The following is a 23383-nucleotide window of genomic DNA, read 5'->3' as shown; positions in this document are numbered from 1 at the left end:
TGCAAAAGCCTTGGTCCTAGAGTTGTCTTTGATCTTTGAAGCATATCCATGATCGAATGAATCCATTATTTCTGATAGTCTGCGTGCTTGGGGCAGCTGTTGCGGTGCAATGGGTTAAGCTGCCCTCTCCAACACTGGCATGCCATATGAGTGCTGGTTCACATCCTGGCTGCTCTACTTCCGATCCAGGTTATTGCTAATAACCCGGGAAAGTAGTGGAAGACGGCCCAAATGCTTAGATCCCTGCCACCTACGTGCAAGACTCAGATGGAGTTCCAAGCTCCTGGCATCAGCCTGGTCCAGCCCCAGCCTTTGTGGTCTTTTGGGAAATAAACCAGTGGATGGAAGATCTCTCCCTCTCCCTCTCTGTACATCCATCTCTCTCTCTCTCTGTAACTCTGTTTTTCAAATAAATAAATCTTTAAAAAAAAATAGATCTGGGTGCTTGTTATTCCTATATCAATAACATAGTTTCCAGGAGATGAAAAACATTTTTTTATTATTTTCTTCTGTTATCACCACAGCTTATTCACCTCCAAAAACAACTACTGAGCTTAATGTCTTGGGCAGCTTGGCACTTATAAATATAAATCTTTTCCCCTTGAAGATTTGTTTTCTTTCCTATTATCCAGGTAGATCCGCGTTTTCACTCCCACTAGCTAGCTCATCAATAGGTAAATAACAACTTTCAGTTTGTGGACAGGAACTGCTTTGAGAACATCAGTTAAACACTCCGGCTTTACAACAGGGTGTCCACAATTGAGTCAACATGCTGTTTTCATGATCACTTTAAGGGATACCTTGGCAAGGTGAGTGCACTCTTCTGTCCAGCTGCTTGCAGGAAGTCCTCCAGGTTGCCACAGCCTTAATTTTGAGTTTTCCCAGGAACATCTAAATCAGACAAGCAAGCAACCACAGGCTTATACTCCATTCTGAGTGTGCTTCCACATACTCCAAAGTGAATGCTACCCTGTGGCTTCCAAGTTCAGGAAAGCCTGTTCTGCCTTTCTCAGTTCATCAACCAAAGGACCAAGCTTCAAATTATCTTTTCCTTCCAATGTGTGGATTTCATCTGTTTGACTCACATTGGTTACCAAGAAGTTCACAGTTAACCCAGCATGATGTCAAATGATTGATCGTGTTCAGTTAAAAGGGCAGTTTGTCCTTCCCCACCTTGTCCTCAACACCAGTCAAAAGTCTATACAGTTCTCTTCAGAGACCATCTAGGCCAGAGCTGGTCCCAACTAGGGAAAATCTGGCAATAGCCATGGCTGCTACGCTGACTCCACTAATCCCGGCTAAAGTCTGCTTTGAAACCACCATGGAAGCAGGTGAAGATATTTTCTTTTTAGTGTGAGAAATAAGTCCATACAACAAGCAAACTGTTCTCACAGGAAAAGAAAAGAATTAAAAATAAATTGAAAACACAAAGGACTCAATTTATGGATGGTGAGTAGGGGGCGGGGCCAGCAGCCCGACTTTCTGATCCGAGCTCTGTGCTTTTCTACAGCACGATGCTCTTATGAAACATGAGTCTTTGGATCCGTGTTGATTGGCAGGGGTCTCTGTATCCCTGTTTACTGTTTAGGTGACTTCCGTCTTCACTGAGAGCCGCATGTTTTCCCCTTGATATGTGGCTACAGACCCAGCCATGAAACCCATGGCTTCCATCCAATAAGCCCCCTCAGTTACCGCAATTGCACAACGTGGCCAATGCAATGGTAAACAAAACGGCTTAAAACCCAGAACGTGGATTCAGAACTTACAGCCACGGGAAGCTCTCAGACACTTCCCCCTAACAGAGTTCTGAGCATACAGCGCAGCGCGTTTGTCCCGTGGCCGCGGGGCTCCCAGAAGGCAGCTGGCTGAATGACTTGGCAGTACTCCCTGGGGCCGTGCTCATTCCTGGTGGCACCGGGCAGGGTGCCAGGCATCACCCTCCGCATGCGAGACAGCAGGGCAAGGTGCCCGAGGCTAAGAAACAAAAACATCTGGCGGAGTCACTGAGTTGTTGGTTGCCTGAGTTCTCTCGCAGTGAACACTGGGGGAACTGAATTGTGTTTCCAGGATGTATTCCCATCCCTGTCCTTGGGAGGGACACTGAAGGCTTGAGAACCCAAGCCGAAGGGTCAGCCAACATGGAAACAAATGCAGAAGCTTCCCCATCACCATCAGCAAGTGGACAAGAGTGGGGAACTGACTCTAACAGGATCCAGGCACAGGCTTGAGGCATCTTAAGATGGCAGCCAAGCCACTGGTGGAAATATAAAGAAACAAGTCTGTCATGATCTTTTCCCTAATTTTGCTTTCTTGCTAAGACACCCACTAACAGCTTGATTAATTATTTTTCATAGAAAATACTGGTTCTGGAGGTGGGGATTTTCCTATTTTGGTGGTTTTTGTGGACTGAGAATAACTCAGGGACAGCCTGCCCTAAAAGGTCATCTCGGCCGGCACCGCGGCTCACTAGGCTAATCCTCTACTTTGCGGCGCTGGCACACCAGGTTCTAGTCCCGGTCGGGGCGCCGTGTTCTGTCCCGGTTGCCCCTCTTCCAGGCCAGCCCTCTGCTGTGGCCAGGGAGTGCAGTGGAGGATGGCCCAAGTACTTGGGCCCTGCACCCCATGGGAGACCAGGATAAGTACCTGGCTCCTGCCATCAGATCAGCGCGGTGTGCTGGCCACAGTGCGCCAGCTGCAGCGGTCATTGGAGGATGAACCAACGGCAAAGGAAGACCTTTCTCTCTGTCTCTCTCTCTCACTGTCCACTCTACCTGTCAAAAAATAAATTAATTAATTAATTTTTAAAAAAAGGTCATCTCCCTCTGGTGCCTGGACTCTTAGAGTGGCTGTGATTTTCTAATGAGTCACTCCTCTCCTGTCTGATACAGTCAGCAAGCTATAGGCAGGGGGTAGCCAGGCAGAGCCACTGTTAGCTAAAGCAAATGAGCTCACCTTGCTGGAAGGAATTTAAAGTTCAGAATCCAAGTCCTCACTGGAGAGTCATCCGAAGGCATTTGTCATTCGATGCACTGTTTTATCTCTTAAATCAGAATGTATATATATTTCACATGATGCCACACCTATAGCATGTTCCATGACAATAATGCAATTTGGAGGATAAAAGCTAGATGACCAATTTATTTCCCAAAGAGCCTATTTGCCAAGCAGCCACAAATAAATATATGCTGGCTTTTCCTGAGTGGTTTCCTTTGCATTGGCAAACCTAAAATTGCTCATTTACTAAATCAAAATCCTTAAATGTCCACTATACATTGGGTACCATGCCAGGCCCTGGAGCCACATCATGCTGAATGAGATGACACTTCCCCTCAGGAGACAATGGGTTCAGCGAGGGATTCTTCACCCATCAGATCAGCAAGCACCAAACGTGGAGACCAAATAGAGGCTCTGGATTGGTCAGATCTACAGCTAAGAGAGCAGCATAGCCCTGTTGGCTTTCAAGTAACCATTTGCTCAGGGAATTCAGGGAAAACACAGATTCAATTATATGCACCTTTCGTTGTTTTTTCTATTTTAAATCACTCACCTTAAATCAGGCTATACATATGTTGAGGTTAAAATACTTACTCAGGGGTTGGCATTTGGTCTAGCAGTGAAGCCACCAGCTGGGATGCCTGTGTGTGTTCCATATCTGAGTGTCTGTGTTCAAGTTCTGGCTCTGCTCTTTCTTCCAGCTTTTGGATAATGCACATTCCAGGAGGCGGTAGGTGGCCATTGAAGTAGTTATGTCTCTGCCACTCCTGTGGGACACTCAGATTGAGTTCTCAGCTTCTGGCTTTGGCTTGGACCAGTCCTGGTCATTGTGGACATTCAAGGAGTGAAGTAGAGAATGTGAACTCTCTCTTTCTCTCTCCATTTTTATCTCTGTTTCTCAAATAAATAAATTTAAACAAATAACAAATGGCTAGCTATCAAAATGCAAAAGCAGAGTTTTATTTATTGGGTAATTGAAAGTCATAAAGCTCTTTAAATGAAGAATACCATATGTAGATAGCTCGTGAGCCCAGAAATGAAAACCAGAACATAAGCCTGGAGTAGGTTGTAGCTCGTGTGACTGGTTGTGGTTGCTGTAACTATAGCACTAAAACTGTGCTGTACAATTGTGATAACAAAAGATGCAAATCATTAGGTCAATGTAACGTGTATTTTAACTACTGCCCAGCTCAATATCCTCGGTAAAATCTCTATATTATGCCACTTGGCAAATTTTCTTTCCTTGCATTTTTATTTGTTTAATTCAGAACCTATTTTCTGGGGCCGGCACTGTGACGTAGCGGGTAAAGCCATCGCCTGTAGTGCCAGAATCCCATATGGGCACCGATTCAAGTCCCAGCTGCTCCACTTCCTATCCAGCTCTTTGCTATGGCCTGGGAATGCAGCAGAAGATGACCCCTGCACTTGGGCCCCTGCACCCAGGTGGGAGACCCAGAGGAAGCTCCTGGCTCCTGGCTTCAGATCAGTGCAACTCCAGCTGTTGTGGCCAATTGGGGAGTGAACCAGTGGATGGAAGACCTCTCTCTCTCTGCCTCTCCTCTCTGTGTAACTTTCTCTCTGACTTTCAAATAAATAAACCTTTAAAAAAAAAAAGAACCTATTTTCCAAATGGGCATTTTGCTGTATGGTTTGGTTCACTAGCATGAGAAGATGGTAGAAGTCTTCCTGAAAATTTGTGTCGTCCCTGGAGACATTGCCCTCACAGGAAGCAAGCTGTTAGGTTAAGAAAACATATAGGCCAAACATACAATGACATCAAGCTTCCTTCCCTGACGCCAGCCGGGTGTTTGATGTGGTGACATCCTGAAGCCATGTGATGCCAGTCTCAGTTGTATGATTCACATGGCTAACCTTTGGAAATGCTGAACATAAATGAATGACCCTCAGTTCTACCCAGCTGTACAAGAAACACTGTTTGTAAATAGTCTGTTCCCTGTTGTAGTGCTGTGACTGAAAGAAATCCTGTAGCTACCCAGCAATTTAGGCAGTGAGTTCAATAGTTCATTAAACAACCGGTGTCAAATTTGCAAATGGCTCTAGCTCAGCTTTCTTTTGCTGCTAATGAACCTCATCCACATTCATCCTCAAGGCCCATTATCCCCAAATATCTGCCTAACAGAAATGAATCAGAAGCAACAACTTCAAGGACTGGAGGCCAACCAAGCTCCCTTGGTGTTAGCACCTCATCAAAAGACAGGAGAAACTGCTCAAATCCATAATAATTACATTATTTGAATTTTTATACTCCTTTGATCATGCCACTATGCAGGGTTTCAGGAAAGATGGAGCAGGCCTGTCCTGAAAGCATTTATTGTCTTTTCAGAATAAAACATGAGGAATGCTATGTTGTTTTAATGCTGATGAGATTTCCATGACATCTACTCATTCAGAAAAGTCAAATGATAGCATTTGCTTTGAAAATCATAACCTGATAAAGAACCATGGGAAGCCGGCGCCACGGCTCACTAGGCTAATCCTCCACCTTGCGGCGCCAGCACACCAGGTTCTAGTCCCGGTCGGGGAACCGGATTCTGTCCCAGTTGCCCCTCTTCCAGGCCAGCTCTCTGCTGTGGCCAGGGAGTGCAGTGGAGGATGGCCCAAGTACTTGGGCCCTGCACCCCATGGGAGACCAGGAGAAGTACCTGGCTCCTGCCATCGGATCAGCGCGGTGCGCCAGCTGCGCAGCGGCCATTGGAGGGTGAACCAACAGCAAAAGGAAGACCTTTCTCTCTGTCTCTCTCACTGTCCACTCTGTCTGTCAAAAAATAAAAAAAAGAACCATGGGATACAAATAGTTCTGAAGATATCTATTCTAAATTTCAACTTCAGTACAATAGAAAAATCCATAGATATCCACCATGCAACATTCAAGACTGTTCAACGAGCCTCAGGGGGTGGTGGCAGGGGTCCAAAGTTTATAGCCATATTTCTGAGCCTCATTCACAGTTTAATTCTTTTATTAAGACTTCTAGTCATAACTCCAGAACAGGCAAGAAAGTGAATAATTTACCCAAGTCATATCTTTATTGTGTTTTCCTTTCAACACATCTATCATTCTCTAACATCTAATCAGCTTGATCCTTAACTTTCCCTACTTTGATATGCCTCTAATATGCAGGCATATTAATAAGTATCCATTTTAAGCATATACCAATCGCAGATGTGACACCACAACTGTGAATCAAAATAGCCACTGACAGGGCCAGCACTGTGGCATAGCAGTAAAGCCGCTGCCTGCAATGCCAGCATCCCATATGGGCACTGGTTCCAGTCCCAGTTGCTTCACTCCCGATCCAGCTCCCTGCTATGTGCCTGGGAAAGAAACAAGATGGCCCAAGTGCTTGGGCCCCTGCACCCCTGTGGGAGAACCAGAGGAAGATCCTGGCTTCGAATTGGCCCAGCTCCATCCATTGTGGCCATTGAAGGAGTGAACCAGCTGATGGAAGGCCTCTCTCTCTCTCTCTCTCTCTGTGTGTGTGTCTGTGTGTGTGTCCCTCTCTCTCCAACTCTGCCTTTCAAATAAATAAATGAATTTTTTAAAGATTTTATTTATTTATTTGACAGGTAGAGTTACAGACAATGAGAGAGACAGAGAGAAAGGTCTTCCTTCAGTTGCTTCACACCCCAAATGGCTGCAATGGCCAGAGCTGCACAGATCCAAAGCCAGGAGCCAGGTGCTTCCTCCAGGTCTCCCATGTGGGTGCAGGGGCCCAAGTACTTGGGCCATCTTCTACTGCTTTCCCAGACCACAGCAGAGAGCTGGACTGGAAGAGGAGCAACCAGGACTAGAACTGGTGCCCATATGGGATGCCAGCACCGCAGGCGGAGGATTAACCTAGTGCACCATGGCACCGGCCCCAATAAATGAATCTTTAAAAAAAATAGCCACTGACATCACTGGCTGCTTCCTCTAGGTCAGCCGCTGAATCTGATGCTCTGTGGACCAGATCTTTTAACTTCATACCAGCCATGTTATTTTTTAGGCATACTGTTGTTTGACACATCATATTAGGTTATTATCCTATCATTATCCTAATCTCTCAGATGCTTAGAGATTTTAATAAGCTCTTCACAGCCAGTCAGCAAGAAAATAGCAGAGTTGGGAGCTGGGATGCAGTTTAAGGGACTGTGAGATGGCCACACATTCATGGCCTGCCCTCTATGAACTCTTTTATCACCTTCACACCTTTTCTCATGAAAATAATCCTGTGTTACTCTGTTGACTTTGTTTCACCTTGGCTCAGTGATTGGGATGTGGTAGAAAAAAAGGCTGATTGCTCCTTTGACAGATGACCCTTTTAGAGCAGCAGAGTTGAGTTGATGCTGCTGTCATGACAACTGACTACAATTTCCTGATAGTTAAGAAACTGCGAGGGAGGGAGGGAGGAAGAGAGAGAGAACTAGAAAGAGAGAGATCCTCTCTGGCCAACAGGCTTGTTTAAATGGAGTAAAACATTTTCAAGTCACAAAAGGGTAGCTATATCCTAATCACAGACCCTATGTGCTATAGCTTGCATATTTTAATGTATTCTGAATTGGATTATGTCACCAAATAGAGATAAGCTGTCAAGATAACCTGGAAAATAAAAATCAGCTTGACTGAATTTTGAATGGCTATATTTATTGTTTCTATAAAAAAAAGATAGCAGAACCTAAAAATAAAATAAATGACATTCATAAGTATGAAAATGATGCTAAAGTGAGACACTTGGGTAAAAGTTAGTTCATTTGTTTAGGGGAAGAAGATTTTGAGAGAATCTTATAGTCTCGACTCTTCCATTACCAGTAATAAAAATACAACCTGAACTGACCTAAGGAAAAAAAAAAAAGGAGGCTTAACTGGTTCACGTAACTGAACAATCTAGGAGGTAAACTTGGCTTAAAAGAAGCAGGTGCTCTGATGTCAGCCTCGGGAGTCTCCTTTTCACCTCCCAGGTTTGTTCTCCTTCATGTTGCCTCCTCCTCAGATTGTTTCTCTATGGTCGTCCAGATAATCCCTCCCAATCCCAGGCTTATATCTCATCAGCTTAACATTGACAACAGAAAGAAAATTCTACCTTTGGAGTAACTTTAGAGAAATTCCCAGGGCAATCACCCATAGACTCACTTAGAGCCACAGGTGTATCCCAGATCCACCAATCACTGTGAGAGAGGTGGGTGCTCTCTGACTCTGAGTCTGGTCCAAAAGTCCCCTTCCCAGGGGAGGGGGAGGGAGAGGCACTAAAAGCAAATCTGGCTGCTGTTACGAAAAGAAGGAAGTCACAAGGCTTTGAAGGCAAAAACACATATTTCAGGATAGCGAAGAAAATTGTACTGCAGGACTAATTCCAATTCTGGCAGATAGAGGGTTTTACTCCTTTGATAACCTGCAAGTTCTAAGTCATCCGAGTCTCGCTGTGAGCAGGTCACACAGCATAACCACTCTGCAGCATTAGGGGTGGAGGTGACAGGAACGGCCCCTCCTCCGTCCACCCTCAGCATCTCTGCCACCAGCACCTGCAAACCCACCATTACAGTCTCATTCCTTTGGGTCTTCAGACTCTCTCAGATTTTAAAAATCTTATATTCCAATACAAGTGTCTCCGCAAAGAAGCTGTAACTTCAACTTTCATTGACTGTCTGAGACATTGAAACGGGGTAAGAAAGGGGATGAAAGACACTGAAATGTGCTGAGGAGAAAATGTGCCAACCACAAGTTCACCTGGTGCTGACCTGGGCAACCGCACTTGTATGTGACGGCTCAGGATTTTCATCATCATAAATAGTACAAAAGTGATGCACATTCATTTGTAGGAAATAGATACAGATGAATTTTACTGGTATAAAAATAAACTCTTCCTCCCCAAAATCCATAATCACAGTCTAAACATGAGAGAAATATCAGAAAAAAATAGTCCCAGTGGAGGGATGTTCTACAAAATCCTCATCAATCCTCGTCAACACTATCAAGGGCAACAGAAAGAGGAAATGTCTGGAAAATGATCATGGCTAAGAGGGGCTCTGGTGTTCTGGATGGGATCTAATGTCATTTAAGAACAAAGAAATATGCAGCAATAATGATGTTTTGCATCATAATCTGCGCCAACTACTAAGGATGCTTCAGTATCAGTTCATCAATTAAATGTATAATATTAATGTAAGATGGCAACAGTAGGGGAAACTGAGTGTGGGATATATGGGAACTCTCTGTACTGTTTCCTCAGTTCTCTAAATTTAAAAGTGCTCTGAAAAACAAAATCTACTTAAATTTTGTTAAAAAAAAAAAAAAAAAAAAAAAAAAACAGAAACTATACCACCCAAAGTAAGCAAGTGAACATATTATTATCTATAGTTCTAAATGTTTTTGTCTAGGTATAAATTCCATTTTATTAAAAAATAGATTAAACTATTTGGGATTGTTTTATCACTCTTTTTTATTTAATTTTTTGACAGGCAGAGTGGACAGTGAGAGAGAGAGACAGAGAGAAAGGTCTTCCTTTTTGCCGTTGTTTCACCCTCCAATGGCCACCATGGCCGGCGCGCTGCGGCGGGCGCACCGCGCTGATCCGATGGCAGGAGCCAGGTACTTATCCTGGTCTCCCATGGGGTGCAGGGCCCAAGTACCTGGGCCATCCTCCACTGCACTCCCTGGCCACAGCAGAGAGCTGGCCTGGAAGAGGGGCAACCGGGACAGAATCCAGCGCCCCGACCGGGACTAGAACCCAGTGTGCCGGCGTCGCAAGGCAGAGGATTAGCCTATTGAGCCACGGCACCGGCCTGTTTTATCACTCTTAACACTAAGTTATGAACATTGTCGGTATCAGGATTTTTTTAATTTATAATTTTGCTTGAGAGACAGAGACAAAGAGAGTGTGTCTATCTGGCAGTTTACTCTTCAAAGCTCACAGTGGCCAAGACCAGGCCAGGCTGAAGCCAGGAACATGAAACTCAATCTAGGTCATAGGTAGAAGTGGGTGGTAGGAGACCAATCACTTGAGTCACTCTGGTGTCTCCCAGAGTCTGTGCTGGCAGGAAGCTGGAGCCAGAAATTGAATGCAGGCCCTCCAGTGGGGGACAGAGGCATCTTAACTGTCTGCTGACCACTCAGCAGGTGCCTGCCCCTCTCAGTGTTAGGAAATTCTTCCAGAGCAGCATTTGTAACGACTGCCCAGGCATTTGCTTGAACTTACTTAACCAGTGTTTCACAGTTAGTTGTTTTCCATTTTCCAGTTCTAATAAATAATTCTGTTTAGAGTTTTGTTTGCTTATTCTTTTATTTGACAAAATGAGACTAAATCATACCTGGTGTTTTATACTTAAGTCTCTCAAAATATGCTGTAAACATCTGTCCAAGTCAATGAACATGAGCTACAACATAAAAGGTCAAAATCAGAATCCTGTCAACAACTGCATTCACAGGTTAGCAATACCCAAAAAAGTTCTTCTAAGTTGCAACTTCATAAAAACCATGAAAGACCATAGAAATATATCATGAGGCCGGCGCCGCGGTTCACTAGGCTAATTCTCCACCTGCAGCGCTGGCACACTGGGTTCTAGTCCTGGTCGAGGCACCGGATTCTGTCCCCGTTGCCCCTCTTCCAGGCCAGCTCTCTGCGGTGGCCCAGGAGTGCAGAGGAGGATGGCCCAAGTCCTTGGACCCTGCACCCCATGGGAGACCAGGAGAAGCACCTGGCTCCTGGCCTCAGATCAACACGGACATGATCAGCGCGCCAGCCACAGTGGCCATTGGAGGGTGAACCAACAGCAAAGGAAGACCTTTCTATCTGTCTCTCTCTCTCACTGTCCACTCTGCCTGTCCAAAAAAAAAATATATCATGAATTAAGTATACTTTATTAGCAGATGAACTGAAGTAGGAATTCATATTAAATGACCCATAATCACTATGCTTGTTTCCTTATGATGTAATTGTCTTCTTAACTGTCAATCTCTCCCCATTTGGGATGTGTGGCCAAGAGCTCTGTCCTGGCTCTGGTTCTCCGTTAGCCTGTTTAGGGGGTCGCCTGCTGACCCTCGGCACACCCCACCTGGGCCAACAAACCACATGAGCATCAACAGATGGCCTCAGGATTTACCTACAAATATCAGAGAATCCCAGACTTTTCTGCAATTACACAAAAGTTGCTTTTTTGTTCAGTGCAGAATCTTTATTTCCTTAGTTGTAACCATGTCTATTTTTATTTGCTACTTCCTTGCTTCTAACCACGCGATTTCCTTGGTTCTAACCACATCTGTTATTTGCTAGCTTAACGATTCCAGCTATATAACGAGATAAAGTATGTCGAGTGCTCAATGTGGCACACAGCAATTATTCAGTAAATGTTATTTGTTACTATTATCTCTCCAATGCATAAACATGACTCTGGGAGCTGCAGAATGACAGCTGCAAAATGGCTCATTGTGACAGGAGGAAGGGGTTTAGAGCCTCCCCCAACTTTTGGCAGGAAAGGATCCATTTCGAATCTGTGTAATTCATGAAAGACCTTCAACCTCTCCATTTTGTGGAGATATTTACTCTGTATGTATTTCTCATTCTCACAACAAAATAAGGGCTACATTGCAACTCTTTTTCTGCATCACCAGGCCCTTTGATGAAACATTCATCGTAAGGCTATGGGTGGACATGGGTGCATCTCAACAATAAACTGGGCGGCAGACAGAAGCACAAGGAACACGTACATCTGTCACACAAGTCATCGTCTGGCTGGGCCTTCATCATCTCATTTGTAAACTGGGAATGACGAAGTGTTTACAGCATCCCTGTTTCCACAGCAATTTTGGAAACACTGAAATGACAGTAATTAAGCTCTGGCCTTCAGAGAGAAGTGCTACACGTGTAAACTTGCTTAATGAGGTAGTGCTGGTTTTGCTACTACTGTATGTATGTGACTATAGGAGAATATACCTTCCTTTCTCTTTTCACATTCTGATTAACAAAAGCTAATTTCTGATCTTGTCACCAATCAAAATTGTGTTTGAAGAGACAAACAATGCCTGCTTAAGAATTCCAGGGAATGACTACAAGGAAATGGCTAGAATCAGAAGACTTAACGGGAGCTCTACCTGCTGGGAACAGTCCAGCCTTGAATCTAAGGGACCACCTATCAGGTTTCAAGTTGACCTTGGACATCAGCTAGTCAGTCAGCTGAGGCCATCATTCTCCCTAACTTTTCTCTTCTTTCTTTCAAAATTGTTCTTGCGATAATTAGCAAGGCAGGGAAAGCATTTGAGACAAGATTGCTGGCCTCTTGAATAAATCTTGTTCCTTGCATCAACTCCTACATTCTGGACCCAATTAGTAGTTTTTCTTATATCACACACCAGAGTTTAAATGCAAAACATGCCTCTATCTGCCTAGTTTGCTCTTCTTCAGACCCTATATTTCTTTATATATATATATATATATATATATATATATATATATATTAAAAGGCTGTTTATATTTCCACTTCTTATATTTATTTGCAACCAACTTATCCTCAGGCGTCCTGGTTCTCCACCCACTGGCAATTGCTATGTCGGAGTTATGCTGCTTTCCTTATTTTTTAAATCAACCTACAAGGACTCTGATGTCTGTGTGTCAATAGTAATTTGAGTACTTGACCCTGGTAGCTCCCTCTCCATTTCTATCATCCTTTTTATTCTTCTTGTGACCCATTGCATACACAGATCCGCTGAAACCTTCTCTGAGTTTGCATCTGATGACACAACAGGACAGAGCTACATCAGAGCTCATCACCATAATCTGCTCCTGCCATAGGCTCAGTGCAAGGTGTCCATGGCACAGGGACCCACCACCCACTGGGCTCTGAGAGCCCCAGGGAGAGGCTCCCTAGGCTTGTTCTAGTTCTGCTCCTGGAGATAGGGGAGCTGCCTGCACAAAGTGGGTTAATAGACCCAGTCTATCCTGAGCCCATGTGGCACACCCTGCCTGCTTCATCCCACCTTCTTCCCTCTCAACAACTCCAGCTTGTCCTGCTCTCCTGTCTGCGTAAATCCACGGTTCCCACCCTCCGGTTCTGCAGGGTCTTCACCTGCATGAATCCATGCTGATGTGCAGATGACAAGAGACTGTTACTCAGGTAAGACAGCTGCACTCCAACAAAAACATCTGGAGATAATACTGTAGCCCAAAGGAAAGCCTCAGAGGAAGTAATATCCCAATTCTAAGAAGTATGCTAAAAAAGAGGCATTTGAGGCAAATAAAGATTTCAGTGCTCCTGAAATTACAGGATGTGTGTAGTTCTTTATTCTTGCTAAGCATAGGGCCAGTCTCCATGGCATAGTGTCCTTGTAAGAAGTGTCACTAGATGCAAAGTAGGGGAGGATGGAGGGAGTGTTAATCTTATACACATTAGGCTGAAGGGGGAGATGATCAGTAAGCATCCAATTTACTTTGCTGCTCTGCCTGGGAGGAAAGTAAGGGAATTAACATTTATTGAAGCTCTTCTATGGGCTGGCCATTGTCCTGGACACTCCATATTCACCATCTCATTAATCCTAAGAATAGCTGCCATTTATTACATGCTTGCTCAGTGCTATACCCTACACTTACACTCTTAAATATATTACTTGTCTCACTCTTCCTAACAATCCTATAAATAAGTGTTATTTCCCATTTTATCAGCCAAGAAACAAGGTTAGAGAAATCAACTTGCTCCGTACCACAGAGTAGTTCAACTTTGATTCAACCCATGCTCTTAACAGAGTTCTGTGACCTACAAATTATGACCCGGTTCTTCAGATGAGGAAACTGAGGTTCAGAGAAGTCATGTAATGTGCCCTATGTCACAAAGCCCATCAGAGAGGCACCTTGCTTCTTCAAACCCTGGAGTACCTGAGTAGAAAGCCCAACTGTTCCATCCTGGTTGATTGTTGAAGGACTGCTCTCCTTCCAAAGACTTTTATTCAAGAACATGTGCTTTTTTTTCCAAAACCAAAAACATGGATTTAAAATGTTAAAAAAAAAATGGATAGAAAACACAAGGATCAGTCCTCCAAACAAAAATTGACCTGAATGTTTGAAACGTAGTCTCTGTAATACCATGTTGATCTCCAAATGTCATTCTCTAAAGTTCAGTATCACTGTACTTAAAAGTATGATGCAGAATGACTTAGTTGTAGAGGGAAGACTCCAGTCAAAATTGCAATAGGTAATTACTTATGTTTCTTATTCCTATGAAATAAAAAAAAATACTAGGAGTGTGTAGGGTAGAAATTAGAGCAGGGTCAGTGTTGAAATAAAATGTAAAACAATGTCTAGAGGAAAAGATTGGTGGTGATCTGGGTGAAGTGGCCGCTGGCACAAAGAACTGCACATGAGAATGTAAGAGGGAATTGGAAGAGACATGAAGAAACAGGTCAGAGAAAGAAGTTCCACACCATCCTGGGGCAAGAGAAAGACCTCATCTTCCCCAGAGCTTTGCTTCGGTAACTGCTGGTTCTTGGGCACTTTCTGCATGCTCCCAGGTGGCCTTTGTCCTGCCCTTCTTTGGGGTAGACTTCATAATACCTAGGTGGGAAGCCCAGGAGGCCTAGCTAACCTCAATGAATTCAACACACTCAGGGTCAGGAAAGGTGGTGGCTACAGCAAAGAGCACTAATTTGGGCATCAACAGATTGGGTCCAAATTTCAGCTCTACCCCTGGAGGTTGTTTTTTTTAACTTCCTAGTCCCTGAGTTTCCCTATGGATGGAAGAATAACTCAACAGTGTATGTGAAATCATCCAGAATGATGTCTAGCACATGGTAGATATTTTATGTCCTGTCACCTGGTATATGTTCTTTCAATGTAAAGATATAAGTTCTCCCTATCCTGGGCTTAACTTATACCACATTGTTTCATTTCCTCCTACTAGTTTTAGGTGAAAACGATATCCCCTTCAGAATCAATGTCAAATTATTTTTAATATATACATGATTCTAAGTCCTAAACCTATAATCATGTGGTTGGTTCTGAGAACCATTCAAAAGTCATCCAGCACCAAATCTGGTGAATAAACTAGATTATATACATATGCATTTTTGGTTTAAAAGTATGGATAGAGGGGGCAGGCGCCGTGGCTCACTTGGTTAATCCTCTACCTGCGGTGCCGGCATCCCATGTGGGCACCAGGTTCTTGTCCCGGTTGCTCCTCTTCCAGTCCAGCTCTCTGCTGTGGCCCCGGGAGTGCAGTGGAGGATGGCCCAAGTGCTTGGGCGCCTGCACCCGAATGGGAGACCAGGCAGAAGCACCTGGCTCCTGGCTTCGGATTGGCATAGTGCCGGACGTAGCGGCATTTGGGGAGTGAACCAACTGAAAGAAGACCTTTCTGTCTCTTGCTCTTTCTCACTGTCTATAACTCTACCTGTCAAATAAAAAAAAAAGTATGGATAGAAGAGAGGGAGGGAAGGAGGATGAAGACAGTCGAAAAAAGAATTTCTGCAAATGGAGTTAGCAGTAGCAGCAAATTCCAATAAGGCCATACTGAAAGGAACAAGAGGACAACACTGATTTGGATATGGATGTCTTCTTGTAGTGACATCCATATGTAGTGATAATGTGTAAGCATCTGAAAATAGGACAGAGGGAGAGGATCCAATGATGTAAAACCTCCCATTCTCACTCTCTCAGAGATCCAGATGGGTTGTGGGGTCACCTGATTACAGCTACCCTCTTTATTGGCTTTCAGCATACTTCTATATGGGGAAAGAACCTATAACATGTTTGTCTTGCTAACCTGAAAAATAGCGCCAGAAATGCCAGTCTGAATAACTGAAGTTACAAGAAGTTAATTCTACTGATTATATAAGTAAGTTTGAGTATTACTTGTCCTCTTTGAACCTCAGCTTCCTCCTGTCTACACCTGTGAAATGGCAGGATTCATCTGGGGTCTGCTTGGCCTAATGCATTCCTGAAAATTTCCATCCTTTACAGGGAAGCACCATGACGTCCATCTTCTACAGATGCAGAAGTGAATTTACTGGGAAGTACCAAAGTGTAAGATTTGGAGCCACTCCAAATCTTTACTACCCTGTGAGGAGAAAATGCCTTCATGGGGTCATATGTTTTCATAAAATCTGCTAAAGTCAATCCTTTTGTGCTCTTAAAAAATAAAAAGGTATTCAAGAGCCCCCAAAAATCTTGATCTACCCGTATTAAATACATATTTCTTGCCAAATCCACCAATAAAATTTAGAGTTCATGAAAAGTAGAGAAAATTACCCAGAGATCTAATAAGGCCAGAAGAAGTTAGTTTAAAAGGAAACCACGTTCAACTTCCTGCATTCCCCATGGCCCCTCTGGCATATGCTGGTTTTTTAGAGCAAGAAATGGAAACCTTAGACAGCAACATGGCTGACCCAAATTCACAACCTAGATTGAAGTCTGAAAATGCACTCTTGATAACAGGCTGTCATGCTCTCCACCCCAGTGCTGAGGGCACCAAATCCCCTGAAAGCAAATGGTGCTCAGCTTCACTAACAGAGTCATGAGTTTCGCAGCACAACCAGGGAAACTGGATACAGTCATTCCTAGAAGGCCAGTTTTGACACCCACCTAGTGTTTTTCTACGTAATTTAAAATAGGGTAGCTGGTGGCTGTCTTTCAGCCATGGCAGAGATTATTTTTGCTCTCAATTACAGTGACCGAAATAGCAAGCACTACTCTGGGAATACAGAATGGACTAGCATTTGTTTAATTCGTTTTCAAGACAGAGTCAGTCTTTCTAACGATTAGCTGTGCTTGGGTTTGCAAGCCTGTGTGTGTGCATGCATGTGTGGTTCCTCCTAGCTGCTTTGCATGCCCTGAGTCTTGCCCATGCCTCTGGCTTGCCTTTGAGGTGCAACCAGCTCTACACATTCTCCTGCTGAAGCCTCTGAGGCCACCCTAGTCTGTGGGAGCCTGCGTGGAAGTCCCTGGATGCACTGTTGAGCACTCCATTAGAATGCACCCAGTCTATTTACCAGCCGCCCGCCTCCCAGAGACCACCAGCCATGGGGCTACCCATCCTGGAGGGAGAAATGAGTCCATTGCCACACAATTACTAAATACCAATTTTGAATCCAGCTGTGGGGGAGGCAGGAGAAGCATCCTTGGGGGGTTAACTACACACAAATATATTTATTCAACTTGTGGGGAATGTGAGCTCTGATGTTCTATTTCACAAGCCACTTATGCAATGGTCAGTCTGCTTCCCGAAACTGATACCACTGGTGGTGCTGGTAGGAAAGATATATCAAGGAAAATTTCTAAACCAACAATAATTAGACAAGTATTAAATTCGACATTTTTCCCCCTTGAAAATTGTTTCTTCTCCTATTTTATCCCCTGCTGTGCCTCCAATATTGTCCTCTAGAGACATTAGTTGTCAAACTCACTTAGCATTCATTCAAAAAAATACTTACCAAGTGCCTATCTTGTGCCAATACTGTGTTTTTTCCTTCGGAGAAAAAAAAAATTTAAAAGGAAAGGCTCCTAGCCTCATTGAGTGTACAGTCTAGTGGGAGTGATGGAGGATACAACAGAAGAGTATGGTGTGTTGTAGTAACTGTTGAAACCCACAGGGAGGTTGGCTGGTGAGGCACTGACACCTGAACCTATGCAACTGCATTGATGGGCTGCCTGGGAGAGGCTTTCAGCGGAGTCACACTCTTACCCCACCCCCAGATTGGCCAAAAGGCTTTGTGGTGATCCAAATAATGCATCTGAAGAAAATGTTCTACTCTGTTTAACAGGAACAATTAATGTCTGGTGTTTGGATTTTTATTGGTGCCATAATAAATTACTACAACCTAACAACTCAAAACCACCCTCACTTATCATCTCTCAAGTCTATAGGTCAGATGTTCAGTCCCATGGGTCCTATAGCAATGGGCAGTGTACTCTGTCTAGGATCTTACAAGTCTAGAGTCACCATGTAATTGGCTGAGGCTCTTCCCCGGAGGCTCTAGGGGAGAATCCACTCCCTAATTCATTTATGTTGGCAGAATTAACTTCCTTTTCATGGTTCCATGTGAGCACTCCCACCCTCAACCCAGCAGTGGAAGATAGGGTCCTTCTCACACTTTCAATCTCTCTTGCCTTCCTCTTAAGATTTCAAGGATTCAAATGACCACCTGGCTCATCTGAGTAACAATCCAAGGTAGCTGTCTTCATTTTTTTACAGTCAGCTGATTGGCAACCTTTATGATATCTGCAAAATCCTTTTGCCACAAATAATAACCACTGTAGTGAAAGAGGCACAAGGGTCTGACATTCTACTTATCTCAGTCACACAGTGGCCTCTGTGGCTCACATCCATCCCACAAGTAAAATTTGTTTACCCAGGGCCAGCACTGTGGCATAGTGGGCTAAGCCCCCACCTGCAGTGCTGGCATCCCATATGGGCACCAGTTTGTATCCCAGCTGCTCCTCTTTCAATCCAGATCTCTGCTTGTGGTCTGGGAAAGCAGAGGAAGATGGCCCAAGTGCTCGGGTACCTGCACCCATGTGGGAGACTCCCAGGAAGGTCCTGGCCCCTGGCTGCAGATGGGCTAAGCTCTGGCCATTGTGGCCATCTGGGGAGTGAGCTAGTGGATAGAAAACCTCTGTCTGTCTGTCTGTCTCTCTCTCTCTCTCTGCTTGTAACTCTAATTCTCCAATAAATAAATAAAATATTTTTAAAAATATGTTTACCTAATATTTAGGTTCCAAAAAGTTTTATGCAATTATAGCAACAACAAAAATCCCACCTAAATCTCATCATCACAAAAGCCCTTAATCTCATTATCAACATATGAATCACATACAGTTGAAGCTTTGGGTGTATTTATGTAAGTACAAACTCTGGCACATAATTCTCCACAGGTGGACCTATGAAACTATGAAACAAGCTCTCTGCTCCCAACATGCAAACATCAGATAACAATCATAGACATCCGAATTCTGAAAAGGGGAAATGGAAAAGTAAAGTTGAAAAAGTAGAATCACCCATCCAAAGCAGATTTAAAATCCAGCCAGGCAGACACCATTAGGTTTCAGTGCCTGGACATAATTCTCTGTGACTGTCCATTCTACCCTCTGACTTACCAGGCAGGTGGAAATAGCACTACGTTCCAGCAGTGCGCTAACAATTTTATATATGTTCACTCATTTCCTTCCAAGGGACCCCAGAAAGTACAGCCATTTCTTAGTACCCATGGGGAATTAATTCCAGGACCCCCAATCCTGCAGATACCCAAACCTGCTGATGAAGTCCCTTACAAAAAGGCATCGTATTTGCATTTAACCCACAACCATCCCTATTATATACTTTAAGTCATCTCCAAGCTACTTACAATACCTAATACTATGAAAAGAGTTGTTGTACTGTGTTGGTTAGGAAATAATGACAAGAAAAACTTCTGCACATGCTCAGTACCAACACAATTTTTTCCAAATTACATTCCATCTGTGATTGGTGGATTCCATGATGGCAGAACCCATAGATATGGAGGTCCAAGTATATGGTGTTTTTTTTTATCTCCATTTCATAGATGAAGACACCAAGGTGTACACAGGTTACACAGTTTTTCCAAAGTTATGCAACCAGGCAGTGGGAGATCTAGGCTCAAACACCAGCAGTTTGGCTTCCAAACCACTAGACTGCACTCCACTCTCACAAAGTCGATAATCATTTTAAACGGCCGAGTTCTGCAAGAAAGCATTTAGAAAGCATTCCAAGCTTTCCCTATTATACCACACTATTTCCTCCGAGACACGTGGGGATGTTTGTAAACCAAGGCCCAGTGCCCCAGGTGCCGTACAGTTGGTTTGAAGACACCTGGCATCCCAACAGAAGAACACGCAGGTGAGAGTGTAAAGGAAAAGCTGAGTGTTAGACTGCTTGCACACAGGACTCTGTGAAAGTCCCCTATGACATGAACTTGCGTGTGAATCTTCCCCTCCTCCCAAAGAATCTGTCTCCTCTCTTTAAGAAAAGAAGGTCATAACTCTTCCTCTATTTTCCAGTTATCCTTTAGTCTTTGCTCCTGAAGGAGAAACACAGTTCTTTAACACTTCTTCATGGGGAGGTAAAGAAGGGAAGAAGGGAGGTTAAACTCTTTGGGTTTGAATCCTAGACCTGCCTCTTCAGATCTGTTTAATCCTGGGTTACTTACTTAACTTCTCTGAGACACTTCTGTGAAATGGGGAGGATGGCAGAACTTACCTCAAAGAGATCTTGTGATAATTAAATGCATAAAACTTTGTGCCTGGACTCTAGTAAATAACTCAAAACTATCTTATAATTTTTCTATATTTGTGATTTTCCATTTAATTTTTTGTTTAATAAAGATATATTTGAAAGGCAGAGTGACAGAGAGAGGGTGAGACTGAGAAAGAGATCTTCCATCTAACGCTTCACTCCCCAAACGGCCACAATAGCCAGGACTAGGCCAGGACAAACTCAGGAGCCTAGAACTCCATCTGCGTCTCCAATGTGAGTGGCAGGACCCCAGGCACTTGAGCCATCAACTGCTGCTTTCCTAAGGAAAAGCAGGGAGCTTGATTGGAAGCAGAATAGCTGGGACTTGATCCAGCGCTCTGATATGGGATGCCAGCATTAAGGCAACACCTTAACCCACTGGGCCAAAACATGGGCCCCATTATTTCTCTATTTAATTTCACTTTCTGAGATGTGCATTTGGCCTACTAATTAAAACGCTCATATACAACATCAGAGTGCCTGAGACTGAGTCTCAGCTCCACTCATGACTCCAGTTTCCTGCTAATACACACCGTGGGAAGTGGAAAGATGCCTGAAGTCCTTGGGCCCCTGCCACCCATGTGGGAGACCTGGCTTGAGTTCCCAGCTGCCAGTTTCAGCCTGGCCCAACTCTGGCCTTGCAGATTATTTCAGAGTGAACCAGTGGATAGGCGCGCTCGCTCGCTCGCTCTCTCTCTGGCTTTCTTACTAACTCACTCTGCCTCTCAAATAAATAACATCATTTCCTTGTTTTCATTTTGTATCTTTAGTAATTCCCTTGAGACTAAATTGTAGATAATATAGATACAATTTTATGGGTCAAAGAAATATTCTTTTTATCTTATTTTATTGTTTGAAATAGGATGAATTTGAAAATTTCATTATAAAAATATTCTGTAAAATATTTTACTGCATTTTCTAATAATGATCCAAACTAAAACAACAGGAATTCTTCGTAAATTTTACATTTTGTACTCTAAATTCACTTTCATACAAACTCCATTTTATTGTGGCTACTCAGGAATAATTTATTAATTTACCTCTTCCCCTTGCTTTATCATTTCAGTTTTCTCCAATATTTTGTCTGTAGAATTTTTGTTCCAGTCCTAAATAGAAGTTGGCAATAAGTCCTAACCAAATGGACAACCAAAATTCTGTAGAAGTTTAATCATGAGGGAAAAAAAAATCTGTGTTACACTTAAAAATTCTTAATCCTATAGCTTTAAATCTACAACACCCATCATGATGGCTATTTAAAAAAACAAGTGTTGGAAAGGATGTGCAGAATTTTGAATCCTTGTTGGTGGGATTGCCAATTGTTGTAGAAAACAATATGGCATATTTTCAGAAAATTCAAAATAGAATACCTATATGATCACACACTCCCACTTATGGGCATAAATATCCAAAAGAATTGAAACATTTATCTAAAAAATATTTGTACACTCACGTTCATGGTAGCATTACAATCCAACAGACAAAAGATGGAAATAAAGTGTCCATTGACAATGAATGGATAAACCAAATACTGTACATGCACACAAAAGAATGCTATGCAGCCTTACAAAGAAGGGAAATCCTTTCACATGGTATAAGATGAATGAAACTTCAGAGTGCTAAACCAGAAGAAATAAGCTTGCCATTTTCCTTGTATATGTGGTATATGCAGTAGTCAAATTCATAGAAATAGAAGATTAGAATGATGGCTACCAAATTGAGGAAGAACAAAAAAGGGAGTTATTGTTTAAAGAGGCAAAGTTTCAGTAATGCAAGGTAGAAAAATTCTAGAGTTCTGATTCACAACAATATGAATATACTTAGCCCTATAATATGAAACTTAAAAGTGCTTATGTATACTTAAAAATAGTTAAGTAGTAAATTTTTGTTATGTGTTTTCATCACAATTTAAAAAATAGAATATACAGTACCAAGAATGGATCCTAATATAAACTATGGACTTTGGATGACAATTATTTGTCTGGGTAGGTGAGTTAGTTTTAACAAATGTACTGTACTACTGCCAGATGTGGATAGTTAGGCGGGATGGGATAAAGTGGGAGCAGAAGGTGGATGAGAACTTGTGCTTTCTGACCAACTGTGTGAACATAAAACTACTATAAAGAAATGTCTGGGGCCGGCGCTGTGGCGCAGCAGGTTAACGCCCTAGCCTGAAGCACTGGCATCCCATATGGACACTGGTTCAAGATCCGGCTGCTCCACTTCCCATCCAGCTCTCTGCTATGGCCTGGGAAAGCATTAGAAGATGGCCCAAGTCCTTGGGCCCCTGAACCCACATGGGAGACCCAGAAGAAGCTCCTGGCTCCTGGCTTTGGAGTGGCACGGCTCCAGCAGTTGCAGCCAATTGGGGAGTGAACCATCGGATGGAAGACCTCTCTCTCTCTCTCTCTCTCTCTCTCTCTGTCTCTCCTCTCTCTGTGTAACTTTGACTTTCAAATAAAAATAAATAAATAAATAAATAAATAAATGTCTTTTTTTCTTCAAGTTCTGAATTCTAGACTATGCAAATGCTGCAAACATTCAAAAACAGCTTCAGAAAGACTTGGCTGTGCCAGGGGTGAAGACAGCAGAGGGTGGCCACAAAGGCACTGGCAATGTGTGGTAACAGAAGCTCTAACCTATGGATGATTCTTGCTCCTTTGGGACTCACTTCTTAGGAACAGTATGACTCCCTGTTTCATCATCTGTAACATAAAGGGCCCCATTATGACCACGTAGGCAAATTTGACCAACACACGATTTTACAAGGCTGTGAGTGCTGGCCTCATACGTGATTTTCAACACGTAAAAAGTTGTAAAATAGATGACTTCAGTTGGGATTTGTGCTTGTAATTTATGGTTATGTAATACTTCCCAAATTCCCCCATTTAGACCTACAACAAAAATGACTATTTCTGTGAACTACCATTCAGCTATAACTGGAATTTTCGTACGTGAGACCTAAAAGCAATTCTGCCGTCATCCCTTATAATTACATGAAGTCACAAAACAAGTTGCAGAAAATTCAAAATGAAATTATACAATGTATCTTTTCTGATCACAATGGAATGAAATTAAGACAAAGCAGAAGAAAGACTAGAAAATCCAAAACCATGTAGAAATTAACACATTGTCTTCTTAAAATTTATTTGAGAGAGAGAGAGACCTC

General features: G+C 43.1%; 1 long non-coding RNA gene across 1 annotated transcript in view; it reads right to left on the bottom strand.

Annotated features, from left to right (window-relative positions):
- LOC127492122 (uncharacterized) overlaps nt 1–23383 on the bottom strand; it is a 67011-nt gene that overhangs the window by 6050 nt on the left and 37578 nt on the right. Inside the window, exons 3-4 of the long non-coding RNA XR_007921195.2 lie at nt 3589–3891; nt 801–891 (exon numbers count right to left, since the gene is read on the bottom strand). This is a non-coding gene — a long non-coding RNA (uncharacterized lncRNA). The remainder of the gene's footprint in view (nt 1–800; nt 892–3588; nt 3892–23383) is intronic.

The sequence above is a fragment of the Oryctolagus cuniculus genome, chromosome 9, assembly GCF_964237555.1.
Source record: "Oryctolagus cuniculus chromosome 9, mOryCun1.1, whole genome shotgun sequence".
NCBI lineage: Eukaryota > Metazoa > Chordata > Mammalia > Lagomorpha > Leporidae > Oryctolagus > Oryctolagus cuniculus.
This window is presented reverse-complemented; position numbering and strand designations above follow the sequence as displayed.